We start from the raw sequence: 14,267 nt of genomic DNA on the forward strand, positions 1-14,267 counted from the left end.
ATCAGGAAACTCACGGACTACGGGAATATCATAAATCCGTCGCTCATCTTACAATAGATCAACAACATAAACCAGAAAACCTTCATGACCAGAATCTAACAATCTATTCATCTCAATAGCAGAAACTAGAGGAATCTTGACTTGAGAACCACGGCCACAGAAACTCCATTTAGGAGCAAAGCTAGGCCTGAAACGAACTATTCCTCGATAACAGTCAACAGTGGCACGATTTGCTATCAAACATCCATACCAACAATACTATCAAAGTCATGCATAGGTAGAACTATGAGATTCAGATACATAACATTTTTATCGTGAAACAAAACCGCATTGAACACCACATTATGAGTGATAATAATTTTTCCCATCGGAGTAGCAACAGATAGATTGGAATTCATACTAGTGGTGCGAAGATTATGCGAAACGACGAATGCATGAGAAACAAAGGAATTAGATGCTCCAATATCAAATAACACTCGTGCTATAAAACCGCATAAAGTACAGTTACCGGTAATGACGGTACCTGGAGCTGCCTGAGCCTCATCCTCAGTCAATGTAAATACAAGAACAGGTGACTGATTCTATTGACCACCTTGCCCTTTGGACTGATGTGAAGGGCGACTAGGCTGGTGGGCAGACTGGGACGCTGCTAGGAATTTATTACTTTGAGCTCAACTACCTTCCTGGGCTGATTTCCCCGTCTTACCAGGACATACTCTAGAAAAATGCCCCGGCCGACCACAATTATTACAAACCCCTTGAACTCCAACACACTGATTACTAGAATGCTTGCCTCCACAGTGATCACAGTAAGGTCCACTATAACGATATCCACCATGGTTCCCTGAACTCCCTGAGCTCGAAGAACTAGAACCAGGCTTTTTAAATTGCTTTCCACGTGGACGAAGAGATGCAGACCCAGATTGATTGAATTGTTGCCTTCCCGAATGATGATGTCGGGTAGAAGCCCGATTGCCACTCCTCTGAAGACTAGCTTCAGCCCTTTTTGCTATTTCCACCGCTTCAAGATAATTCAGTGGCTTACCGGTAGAAACAAAAGGGTGCAGATGATTATTCAATCCTTCAATGAAACTTTCAACAACCGCAACTGACTTGAAGCAACATGAGGAGCGTATCTCAGCATAGCATAAAAAGTATCCGCATACTCCGTAACTGACATATCGCCCTGCTTCAAGTTATGAAACTCTGAAGCCTTAGAAATGTAAAATAAGGGAGGACAGTAACTATCCTTAAACTTCAGCTTGAATATATCCCACGGTGGAACAATCTTTTGAGCATCTAAGATCATCAATGTAGTAGACCACCACGTTTTGGCATGATCTTTCAACTGATGCACAGCTAATCTCAATCGACGCTATGAAGGATACTCGTTCAAATCAAACAATTCCTCAATATCAGAAATTCATAATTCAGTTTTCTCAGCTCCTTCAGAACAACTTAATCGAGGTGGATGCATAGAGTGGAAACGGTTAACTAACTCATCCATCCTAAGCTGCTCTAGCTGATCGGGTGCTTGCTCAACAACATGAACACGAGGTCTACCACGTCCACGACCTCGACCTCGAGCTAAAGGAATCTCATCAACAAGAATTTCTCCACCTCTCTGCATTGTATAAGATAGAACACCAAAACAATTAGAATGGAAGTAAACAAACCATATAACACATAAGCATGTTGTCAAGTAGCATACACATGCACAAAAACAATTTTAGTGCCATGACTCAAGTGTCATAGACTCTAGTTCGAGCGTATCCCAATTTACGCTCCGATACCAAGATGTGAGGCTCATTTACTCTAATGACAATTTATTATCAAACAATAATTATTTGATTTAAATCTGCAGCGAAAAAAATGTTTAAATGCTTTAAAACGGACCTCAGGGCCAAGAAAAATTTTGGTATGACCTCCCCGTAAGTAGGACATCCCGGAAACCTCAAGCAGCAGTTTATATCAAAATATACTCCACCTAGAATCATTAAAACAAGAACCGAAGTTAAACAATCTATAGCCGCACTGGCTAGGACTAAGAAAAAATTAAAACTTACCTAATACTCACGAGATCATAAAAATCACAGAGTCGACTCAGAACATAAAAAGAACAACAAAATATCACTACAGAAACACGGGGCATCTCCCCAGCAAATAAACTACCACACAAGACTAAAACAAACTCAAGACATGCATATAGACTAACTGGGAGAGTCCACTGTACAGAACCAAGCAATCCAGCCTCAATACGGAGCTCCACTAGTGGAACCTCGGCCTAATGCTGCAAAATGACTCGGGAGATCTACCATGGTGCCCAATAGCAGCCACATCAGCCCCCCAGAAAACAACTGAGGTTATGATTCTGGTATGAAACCGTTCAACAAAAACAACAATAATCATAAATCATGCATAATCATATAATAAAATGTAATATGCAATGCATGAAAGGCTCAACGAATAATCGTGATAACAGGAGCCAACAAATGGTACGACAACAACTGGAATAATGCTCGAGCAACAAAATAGGGGAGCTACATCGTCATGCAGCTAAACCGCCCAGCCAAGTATGCGAGGTATGCCAAGCTGTGCTGAATAACACCCCTGACTCGACCTCCATACAGCTGATACGATATAACATGATGGCACAACAGAACGAACTAGATGACACAATCCCAGGGCTTACCTCAAAAGGCTACACTAACCACGGGATTGTTCAATCACATCAACGGTCTCATGTGTATAGGCCTATCAGTCACACTATGATCCCGAGATAAACAACAGTGCCAGATAACAACGGATATCAACAATGAGCTAACAAGAACGATAGGGCTCAACATGAATATCACAACAGTATGCCATATGCTAAATGCCAATAATATGTCACAATAATAACCATATATTACAACGAAGGCATTTAACAAATTATGACAGTCAACAAATCATAAACACGATCAGTGCAATATAGAATGACAATTAAACATAATTTATGTTTTACCGTCGTATGTTACCGAGCTGTAACATACCTATACCAACTTGACAATCCAATATCAACTTCACTTCCAAACTTTCGGCCTAAACAAAACCACAATAAGCCGATCATGAAAACTACATTCCATACCAATGTTCGATTTGGCACAAAAGAGCATAAAATTTGTATATCGCTCAATATTAAATTAAATCAATATCCGCCAATTGGAAATGAAAGATATCTCAAATATCTAACTTTTTTTGGAAGAAACCATTTCCAGAATCCTAGTAGATAAATCCCAGAATTATCAAGAAATCGCTACTATATGTGCACTTCGCGAACAGAATTCTGTACTTGGGCAGTTTAGGAAAAATGAGTATAACGATTTCAATTCTTATTGGAATTTAACGATTCTCATATAAATATGAAAACAACACATAGCTATACAACTCTTACTTGAATCGCAAGTCCAGAATCTGAGCGAATAAATGTCATAAACTCGAATTACAGTAGCTAATCTGCGCAGCTCCAACACAGAATTCTATTTTGACACATTTTGGTAGAAAAATCATAACAAATCCGTTTCTAATAAAAAAACCCATTGTCTAGTGGCTATAAACAGCTAACATAAAGCACTACAAAGTTAGTTCAGGTCATTTCTACAAATTCAAATTACAAAAATCACAGCAACACAGAGACTCTCACCCAAAAACCAGAAGAATTAACGCAGAAACAGAGCACTGGGACATCAACTTTGATATGCTGATAGGACTCGTTTTTACGTGTTTTTAGTGTTGGTTTTGAGTCGCATTCATGCATCATATTAGTTTGTTTAGTTTAATTTTGCATCTTTTTAGCATTATTTAGCATTTGACTGACCTCGTGTATTTTGTGGTTATTTTGTAGGAATTGAACCAAAAAGTGGGAGAAACTTTAGCATAATATCGAAGAGGTCTCGCTAGGGCGGTCAAAAGTGACCGCCCCAGCGAGCATTGTGGTCTGGCCGAGGATTATTTTGCGCAAGTGTCTCGCTAGGGCGGTCAAAAGTGACCGCCCCAGCGAAACCAGGGACATGCTCGAGGAAGCTTATTCGAGGACCTCTCGCTAGGGCGGTCAAAATATACCGCCCTAGCGAGAAGCGAGATTGAGAAAGATTTGTTTCCAAATTTCTAGGGACTCTATCCTACACCATAACCTAACACACGAGAGCAGCAGCCGTTTTTTCATCTTTTATCAGACTTTTCATCATTTTTCTTGGAGAGGAGGCTAGGAGCAAAGGAGATTTCGAAGACCTCGAGATTTCCACGCGTCGTGGCCGTCATCCATCGTCATCTTTAGTACTTTCATTATTCAGTATTTTACTTCTTACATTGATTGTTGGTTTTTATCATGAATTTCAGTAGCTAAACTCTAGATTTGTTGGGATTTGAGGGGATCCTACCCCGTACTCGGTGTTTAACATTATTTCTCGACGTTTTTATTAGTGATTTGTTTATGCTATTATTATTTCTTGTTTCAATCGAAGCCTAGCTAACTTCCTTTGATTATTTCATGTTGTTAATGATTTCGATATAATAATTAACAATACGATCAAATAGTATAAACCACGGATTCACAATTTTAGTAGATATACGGAATTTGGTACGTGTTAATAGTGATAGTTCACCCGAATGAAAGCTAGTAGATTCTATAAAATGTAATGCAATCTTGAATTGTTAAATATTTGAGAACACTTGAGTACTGCATGTTTTTTATTAGTATTAATATAGCTCGACAGAGTATATTAATTAGTCTAGGGAATTCCGTCGAACGCACGAGTAAAAGTCGAGTGTAATTATTTAAACACGAGTGGTAGGTGAACTGATAATTCCCAACAAATTCATTTCTCATTTGATTTAATCCAAATTAATCATTGCGTTCTTGAGTACGTTTTCTTTGGATTTTAATTATTTTAATTGTTTACTTTACATTAGTTTAATCATCAACTCAATTTATCATTGCTAAAGAAATTTTACTTGAAAATAAAAATAGTATAACGCAGTCCTTGTGGAACGATACTTGTATTCACTTACGTTTATTATAACTTGACTATCGTGCACTTGCGATATTTAAATCGAGCTTTCATTTATAAAATAAATTTTGGGATTATTCACTGTGCAAGTTTTGCTCGATCAAGTTTTTGGCGCCGTTGCCGGGGACTGTTGATTCACAATTTTTTATTTTTCATTTAAATTCTTTAGTATTATTTATTTTATTGTTATTTGATACTCTCATTGTGTTGCAGATTTTTCTTGTGGTTCATGCGAAGATCACTCGAGTTTAAGCTTGAGCCTTTTGACCCCGAGATCGAACGCACAGCTAGACGTCGACTACAGCAGCAAAGAGCGAAGGAAAGAATGGAAGGCGATCAACAAAGAGAGGAGCCAAGGCGTATACCGATGTTGGATTATGCACAGCTGTCTCTTGATGGAGCACGTCCAAGCATCGTAAGACCAGTCATCCGAGCTAATCAGTTTGAGATCAAGCCAGCTATCATTCAGATGATTCAGAACACTGTCCAATTTGGGGGAAGTGCACTTGACGACCCTAATTCTCATATAGCTGACTTTCTTGAAATTTGTGATACTTTTAAGTTTAATGGCGTGTCTGATGACGCTGTTCGTTTGCGTTTATTTCCATTTTCACTGAGAGATAAAGATAAGTCGTGGTTAAACTGTTTGCCTGTAGGGTCTATTACTATATGGGAAGATATGGCAAAGGCGTTCCTGATCAAGTACTTTCCTCCGTCGAAGACTATGAAGCTCAGAGCCGACATTACTACTTTTGCTCAATATGAGCAAGAATCACTTTACGAGGCATGGGAGCGCTACAAGGACTTGTTGAGGAGATGTCCACACCATGAGCTGCCTCTTGGGTTTGTTGTTCAAACTTTCTACTACGGTCTGCTTACTCCTAACCGTACTATGATAGATGCTGCTGCCTGTGGTAACTTACTGAGAAAGACGGCGGAGGAAGGATATGAGTTATTGGAGGAGATGACTGCTAGTAGCTATCATCCTCAGTCTGATAGGCAGAGACGAGGTGCTGGAGTTAATCAAGTTAATGATTTGTCGGCGGTTTCAGCACAGTTAGAGGCTTTGAATAGAAAGATTGATGGGATGAGCATGAGTGGGTCGGCTATGCGTCTGCAAGAAATTTTCTGTGATAAGTGTGGGGGTGAGCATGATGTGCAGGATTGCCAAGATGGCAATCCATTCTATGTGCCTGAGGGAGCACCGGTAAAACAAGTGGGATTCCAGAACCGTCCTAGAAATGACCCTTACTCGAACACATATAATCCGGGATGAAGGAATCACCCAAACTTTTCATGGGGAGGTCAAAACAACCAACATAGCCAACAAAGAGGTCCACCATATGCGATGCACCAAGGATTCAAGCCAGAACCGTCTCGGGAGGAGAAGTCCAATTTAGAGCAAATGATGACTAAATTTATTTCTGCAACAAAGACGAGATTTCAGAACCAAGATGCATCCATAAAGGGGTTAGAGAATCAAATTGGACAATTGGCTAAGTTGATTGCTAATAGGGAGCAAGGAACTTTACCAAGAAACACGGAAACTAACCCAAGAGAACATGTGAAGGCGGTGGAATTGCGTAGTGGAAAAACACTCGGGTCTAATGAGGAGAAGACCAAGCACGGTGAGGATGAGGTGAAAAATCGAGGAGGTAAGTCTTCTAACTCTACATCTACACCTATTGCACAGAATAAAATTGTTATCCCTCCACCTTTTCCTGCAGCAATGAAGAAGCTAAATTAGATGCACAATTTGGTAAATTTCTTGAGATATTTAAAAAATTGCATATTAGCATTCCTTTTGCTGATGCTTTATTGAATATGACAAGTTATGCAAAATTCTTGAAAGATATCTTAGCAAATAAGCGGAAGCTAGAAGATCATATGACGGTGAATTTGACCGAAAATTGCTCCGCTTTAAGTTCAAAACAAGATGCCTCCGAAGCAAAAAGATCCAGGGATTTTCTCAATACCTTGCATTATTGGCGACATTAATTTTCATAAAGCTCTATGTGATCTTGGTGCGAGTATTAATCTGATGCCTTTTTCTGTGTTTAGGAGACTGGGATTAGGTGAACCCAAGCCAACTAGGATGTCGTTGCAGCTGGCTGACAGATTTGTCAAGTATCCACGTGGGATTATCGAAGATGTTCTGGTGAAAGTGGATAAGTTTATTTTTCCTGCAGACTTTGTGGTACTTGACATGGAGGAAGATTTAGAGATGCCTTTAATCCTAGGGAGACCGTTTCTGGCTACAGGGAAAGCACTGATTGATGTTGAGGAGGGGAAATTGAGACTGAGAGTTGGAGAAGAAGAAATTATTTTTGATGTTTTCAATACTCTCAAGCACACAATGCACAATGATAGTTGCTTTCGTATTGATGTCTTGGATTCGCTTGTTTGTGATTTTGTGCAGGATGGATTGAAAGAACCATTGGAGGCCACTCTCACTACTGAAAAGCAGGAGGACGAGCTAGACGAGGAAAAGATGGAGATGTTAGCTCATTTGAATGCCATTCCACCTTGGAGAAAGCAAGTGAGGCTTAGACTAGAGGAATTGGGAGACAGAAAAGATTTAATGCCTCAAAAGTCAAGCCTAGAGGAGCCACCTACTTTGGAGCTCAAACCATTACCTCCACATCTCAAGTACGTATATCTAGGAGAAAATAATAAATTGCCTGTTATTATTTCCTCTTCTTTGACAGATGATATGGAGAGTAAGCTCTTGGGAGTCCTCAAGGAGCATAAAGGAGCGTTTGCTTGGAAGGTTTCGGACATAAAAGGGATAAGTCCTTCGATCTGCATGCACAAAATTCTGATAGAAGATAAATACTCACCTCTAGCACAACCACAAAGGAGACTCAATCCAAAGATGCAAGAGGTAGTAAAAGCTGAAACAATTAAACTTCTGGATGCAGGTATTATCTATCCTATCTCTGATAGTGCATGGGTAAGTCCTGTACAATGTGTGCCTAAAAAGGGTGGGATTACTGTTATTACTAATGAAAAAAATGAGTTGATTCCCACTAGAACTTTTACGGGTTGGCGTGTATGCATAGGTTATAGGAAATTGAATGATGCAACCCGTAAAGATCAATTTCCCTTGCCATTTATCGATCAAATGATTGAACGATTAGCAGGTCATGAATTTTATTGCTTTTTAGATGGATACTCGGGATACAATCAAATCACAATTGCACCTGAGGACCAAGAGAAAACTACTTTCACTTGCCCTTATGGTACTTTTGCGTTTAGGCGTATGCCCTTTGGTTTATGCAATGCACCTGCAACATTTCAAATATGCATGACCGCTATCTTTCATGACATGACTGAAAATTTCCTTGAAATCTTTATGGATGACTTCTCTATTTTTGGCTCCTCATTTAATGAATGTTTAGAGAATTTGAACTTGGTGTTAGTTAGATGTGAGGAGAGCAATTTGGTGTTGAATTTGGAGAAGTGTCATTTTATGGTTCAAGAGGGGATTGTGTTGACACAAGGTATCGGAGAATGGAATTGAGGTTGACAAAGCCAAGGTGGAAGTAATCAAAAGCTTACCCCCACCTTCATCAATAAAAGGAGTTATAAGTTTCCTAGGGCATGCTGGTTTTTATAGGCGTTTCATTAAAGATTTTTCCAAAATTGCTAAACCTTTATCCTCTTTGTTGATGAAAGATGCTGAATTTAATTTTGATTCTACTTGTCTGCATGCATTCGAGATACTCAAGGAAAGCTTGGTGACAGCACCTGTTCTGACTGTCCCTGATTGGGAGCTACCGTTTGAGGTGATGTGCGATGCTAGTGATACAGCTGTTGGTGCGGTGCTGGGTCAAAGGAAGAACAAGGTATTTCATACCATCTACTATGCAAGTAAGACTTTAAATGATGCTCAATTGAATTACGCTACTACTGAAAAGGAATTGCTTGCTATAGTATTTGCTTTCGACAAATTTCATTCATACCTTGTTCTGTCTAAAGCAACTGTGTATACAGATCATTCTGCCCTAAAATACTTGCTTGCTAAGAAAGATGCGAAACCTAGGTTAATTATGTGGATTTTATTATTGCAAGAATTTGATCTCGAAATTCGAGATAAAAAGGGTGTGGAAAATGTAGTTGCTGACCACCTGTCTAGGCTTGAGCATGTTAGAATTAAGGGCAGTGACGATGATATAGATGACTGGTTTCCTGATGAACAATTGCTTGAGGTAAATGCGTACCCTTGGTATGCCGATTTTGCAAATTTTCTTGTCACTGGCACACCTCCACCTAATTTATTGTTTCACCAAAGAAAGAAATTCTTTTCAGACGTGAAATATTATTTTTGGGAGGAACCGTTCTTGTTTAAGATTTGTGCAGACTCCATGATAAGAAGATGTGTGGCGGAGGAGGAAACCAATCAAATTCTGAACCATTGTCATGACCGTGAGGTAGGTGGTCACTTTGGACCCATACGGACGGCATCTAAGGTACTTGAATGTGGCTTCTATTGGCCAACTCTTTTTAAGGATGCTCGTTTGTATGTTCTCAATTGTGATAGATGCCAACGCATAGGTAATATTTCCAACCGTCATGAGATGACTTTAAATAACATTATTGAGTGTGAAATATTTGATGTGTGGGGGATTGATTTTATGGGTTCTTTTCCTGCGTCTTTTGCAAAGAAATTTATTCTAGTGGCAGTGGAGTATGTATCTAAATGGGTGGAGGTAGAGGCTTGTGCCACTAATGATGCACAAGTGGTGTTAAAATTTTTGAAGAAACATATTTTTAATCGATTTGGTGCACCACGTGCAATCATAAGTGATGGTGGCACCCACTTTTGCAACAAAATTTTTGATAAACTGTTGGGCAAATATGGTGTCACCCACAAGGTTTCCACTCCATACCATCCCCAAACTAGTGAACAAGTTGAAGTATCCAATCGAGAAATTAAGAGGATTTTAGAGAAGACGGTTAATGTGAATAGGAAGGACTGGTCCATACGGTTAGATGATGCTTTGTGGGCGTATCGTACTGCTTTTTAAACACCTATAGGCACTACACCATATAGGTTGCTTTTTGGTAAAGCATGTCATCTACCAGTCGAATTAGAGCATAGAGCATATTGGGCGACCAAAGCACTAAACTTTGATTTAGCTCTTGAAGGTGAAAAACGATTGCTGCAGTTGAATCAGTTAGATGAGTTTCGGGGAAGAGCTTATGATCTTGCACTATCTTACAAGGAACGCACCAAACGAGCCCATGACAAACACATTATAAGAAGGGAATTCAAAGTGGGTGAAGCGGTGTTGGTATACAACTCTCGATTACGACTCTTTCCGGGCAAGCTAAAGTCAAGGTGGTCAGGACCATTCACTATAGCCAAGGTGTTCCCATCGGGTGCAGTGGTGTTGCATGATGGCAAGGACGGGACATTTACTATGAACGCTCAAAGATTGAAGCACTATATCGGTGGCACAATTGAGCCACAAATTGGAGTCACTCGGCTCCATGACAGTCATTGAGGACATGGGTGAAGAGTCGAGCTCTAGACTATAAATTGAGAACTACTTCTACTCCTTAATTTGATTTTGATTATATTTTTTTTTAGTTATTAATCGCATCATTTGCATTTAGGTAGTTGCATGGCATTGCATTCAGGCGTGGGTGCTTAACCCGGATTATGATTTGATCATTCGCACACTCTGTTATCCGGGCACCACGTGGAAACAACCGGGGACTTACACAGTCTTTCTTGAAAAGTTTTTGAAAGTGGAGGGGGCATTGTTGTATGCATTCTTGTCTAAGAGATTGATGCCGGTCGGTCATACGAGTGATGTGCAGCGTGAGCGGGCGGTTGTTCTTTATGCCATCTGTACTGGGATGGTGATTGATGTGGGCAGGCTCATTTTCGGACAGCTTAACATGTGCATTAATAGCAGCAATTTGACTTTTTACTTCTCGACGATAGTGACTGAGCTGTGTGCCCGAGCGGGGGTGATATTCGAAGATGATGATGAGTGGTTACCGCCGATGAGAGCCATTGATGAGGCTCTCTATAAATTCAAGAGGGAGAAGAGACAGGCTGAGCTGCCCGAGGAGGTATTTTTCGATTATGGGATAGCAGCTCAACCACCTCCGGCCTTAGGACATGCACCACCACCCCCGCAGCCACGCCGCCATGCCATGCGAGATCGCGTCGCCGAATTGGGCGCTTGGGCCCATTATCAGACGCAGTACCAGGCCGTTAATCAGGCACATATTCAGAACATCGAACACCTGGTGCAGGGGATCTCAACTCATTTGGGCATCGACACTTCCGGACGGCCACCTACACCCGCATACCCGCCACCCTTCCAGTTTCAGTACAATTATCATATGCCCCCAGCAGCTGAAGAGGGCGTTCCACCGCCGGAGAATGAGGAGGAGGATGATTTCTGATCAGGGGAGTTTACTGTTTCCCCTTTCTTTTTATTTTGCATATTCTGTCTTTGCCTTCACATTCATGAGTTTTTATGTTTTTAGTGTTTGTTTCGTTTTGTGCAATGAGGGCATTGCACAACTCTAGTATGAGGGGGTAGATTGTTATGTTTTCTTAGTTAATTGGTTTTAAATTCGTAGCATTTCTTTTGTTTGGTGGAGTTTATATTACTTTGGTGGTGTCAATTTTCAGTTATGGGAGTTTATTTGGTGTTGTTAGTATTGCTTGTGTTGAGTTGGTTGTTTTTAGTCCGTTATAGTATTGCATGTTTGGTGTCGTTTATGGTGAGAAGACATAGTGTATGAGCCAATGATGATGTTGAATTGATAGTATACAAAAGTATTGATTTGGGTCACCTCATGAATGGTACTCTTGATTGTTAAAGCATGAATTTTGGCACAAAGTTGAACTTTTTGAGCACATATGTGTGGGGACTAGAATTTTGTAGGAATAATGGTGAAATTTGAAGGTTTTGTGTGGTTAACTTGAAAGGCATCATTTATGAGTTGATTTAGCATGTAAACCCGTGAAAATAAGTCACCAATTGGGACCTTGAATGAGAACATGTGATTTGCCTTGAACTTCACATATACCCCCTTTTTTCAATGCACTGAATTAAAATATCATACTCCTAACCAGCTGTAATCCAAAGTATATATTCTTAGCCTAGGGAGTACACGTGTGAAAATTGTGCATCAAAAAAAAAATATATATATATATATCGAAAAAGAAAAAATTGGTGGAGATGTAAAGTGAGGGGGAGCCGAAATAAAAGAAATGAAATTCTATTCCTGGGCTAAAAGTTGGAGATGTAAGGAGACGAGGAAAGTCAGACGAAAAGTCTTGACGATTGCACAATGAAAATGATCGGTGTACTCCCGACTGTTAGCCACTTGAGCTTATTTTCCTTCTTTTCGACACCCTTCTCTGCACTTAAGAATCGAATAAAGTTCAAATTATGGTTAGTGATAAATGGACACGGGGGTGCATGCTAGTGAGACTTGTATTGAAGTGCTAATTGAGTGACTCACATGATCGGATGATTGATCTATTTGAAGTACGAATGACTAGACCCATCATGACACACACACACGTTCAAATTAGTGTCGAGATTTATGTGTAGATGAGAATGAGTATTCGTTTGTGATTTGACTTGATTATGATTTGTATGTGGGAAAGTTCGCTGAGGCATGAGCATAAAAGTGTTAACTCACCATTGACATTTACTTGTGTTGGTTATTTCTTGTTTGAATATTTTGTGTTTGTTGTGTTTGTTTAGAATCTCGTGCTTTAACCTATTTTGCTCGAGGGCGAGCAAAAGGTTAGTATGATCTACCCATATCATTGCTCAAAATTCGCAATTAATGGCTTGAATCGAAGATGTTAGGAAGACAACCCTTCAAACCGATCGAGATTTCAACGTCGGATGGAGGAGATATGGCTACTTTTCCTCGGCTGCTCCTCAAGTGACGGGAATTAGGGTTGAGGGAATGAGTTTCTTTCTTTCTTATTCTTCCTTCTCTCTCTTTTAAAGGTAAGTTGTGTGTATGTATATGTATATATATATATTGTGTACTTGGTTACTAAAATAGTAACTCAAGCCCATTTATCCCGGTCTATATTTATTTTTCTCTCGTGTGTTATTTAAACTCTATATGTATTTTATATCGTTAAATTTTTCTGATATTCTAAAATAAATATTTTTAACACACTTCTTTAATTTATTTGGCATAAATGATTATTTTAATTTACAACTCAATAATTATTCTAATTATGTCAAATTACCGGATAATTAATTACAGGGCCTTACAGACAATGCCTTCTCCCTGTCTGCCTGGCTAAAATCAAGATTTCTTGATGATATCCCTTCTTCCCAGAAGGGATGGAAAGGACGATATTTTTACATTCTTCTCCCGACCCCTCTTGCTTGTTCAACCGGTTTTCTTCCTTCTCTCCCTACTCAACCGGCTCTCCCTCGATCTTACAAATTCAAGGATCCCTACCTCCGAAGCTGAGATTTGGTGGAGGGCCACAAATACTCCTCTTCTACTCTTATTTCTGATGAGAACTTAATCGCCTACGGGTTGAGTGTCCGGGATGAAGACCCTACTGACCGGGTAGTTGATGAAGTCGCGGGCTCGGACGCTCAACCTAGTAATTTTCCTCTTTCAATTTTCTTGCTAATTTTTAATGCATTTTTAATCTTCAACTAATTCTTATTTATCTTCTCCTGTTTTTGCAAATAATTCCATAATGCAAGAGGCATTCATCAGGAAGCGGGCGGCCGAGAAGGCGGCCAAGGAGAAGAAACTGGCGGCTCGGCGAGCAGCTGCCGAGAAGAAAAGATTGGCTGAGGAGAAGACGGCCCGACGAACTGAATCTGTCCGGGCAGATACCCAACAGGAGCAGGAGGCATCTCAGGTTGACTCATAGGAAGAATCCGAATACCACGTGCCTCTCATCCAGGGAAAGCAAAAACTGGCGGCTCGGCGAGCAGCTGCCGAGAAGAAAAGATTGGCTGAGGAGAAGACGGCCCGACGGACTGAATCTGTCCGGGCAGATACCCAACAGGAGCAGGAGGCATCTCAGGTTGACTCATAGGAAGAATCCGAATACCACGTGCCTCTCATCCTGAGAAAGCGAAAGGCTGTAACAAGCCCCGAGCTGATCCTGATTGAAAGCAACCGGGAGGGAGGCCAGGGCACCTACCCAACAACTCAATCAACCGCTCCTCCCCACCATCAGCCTATCAA

At 40.3% G+C, this 14,267-nt stretch overlaps 1 non-coding gene across 1 annotated transcript; it reads right to left on the minus strand.

The window, feature by feature from the left end:
* Positions 1-5,775: 5,775 nt before the first annotated feature.
* Positions 5,776-5,882, minus strand: LOC142523498 (small nucleolar RNA R71). Its single transcript, XR_012814689.1, has one exon. It is a non-coding gene; the product is annotated as a small nucleolar RNA R71 (small nucleolar RNA).
* Between the last annotated feature and the right edge of the window lie 8,385 nt (positions 5,883-14,267).

Source organism: Primulina tabacum, chromosome 13, assembly GCF_025594145.1.
Source record: "Primulina tabacum isolate GXHZ01 chromosome 13, ASM2559414v2, whole genome shotgun sequence".
Classification (NCBI taxonomy): Eukaryota; Viridiplantae; Streptophyta; class Magnoliopsida; order Lamiales; family Gesneriaceae; genus Primulina; species Primulina tabacum.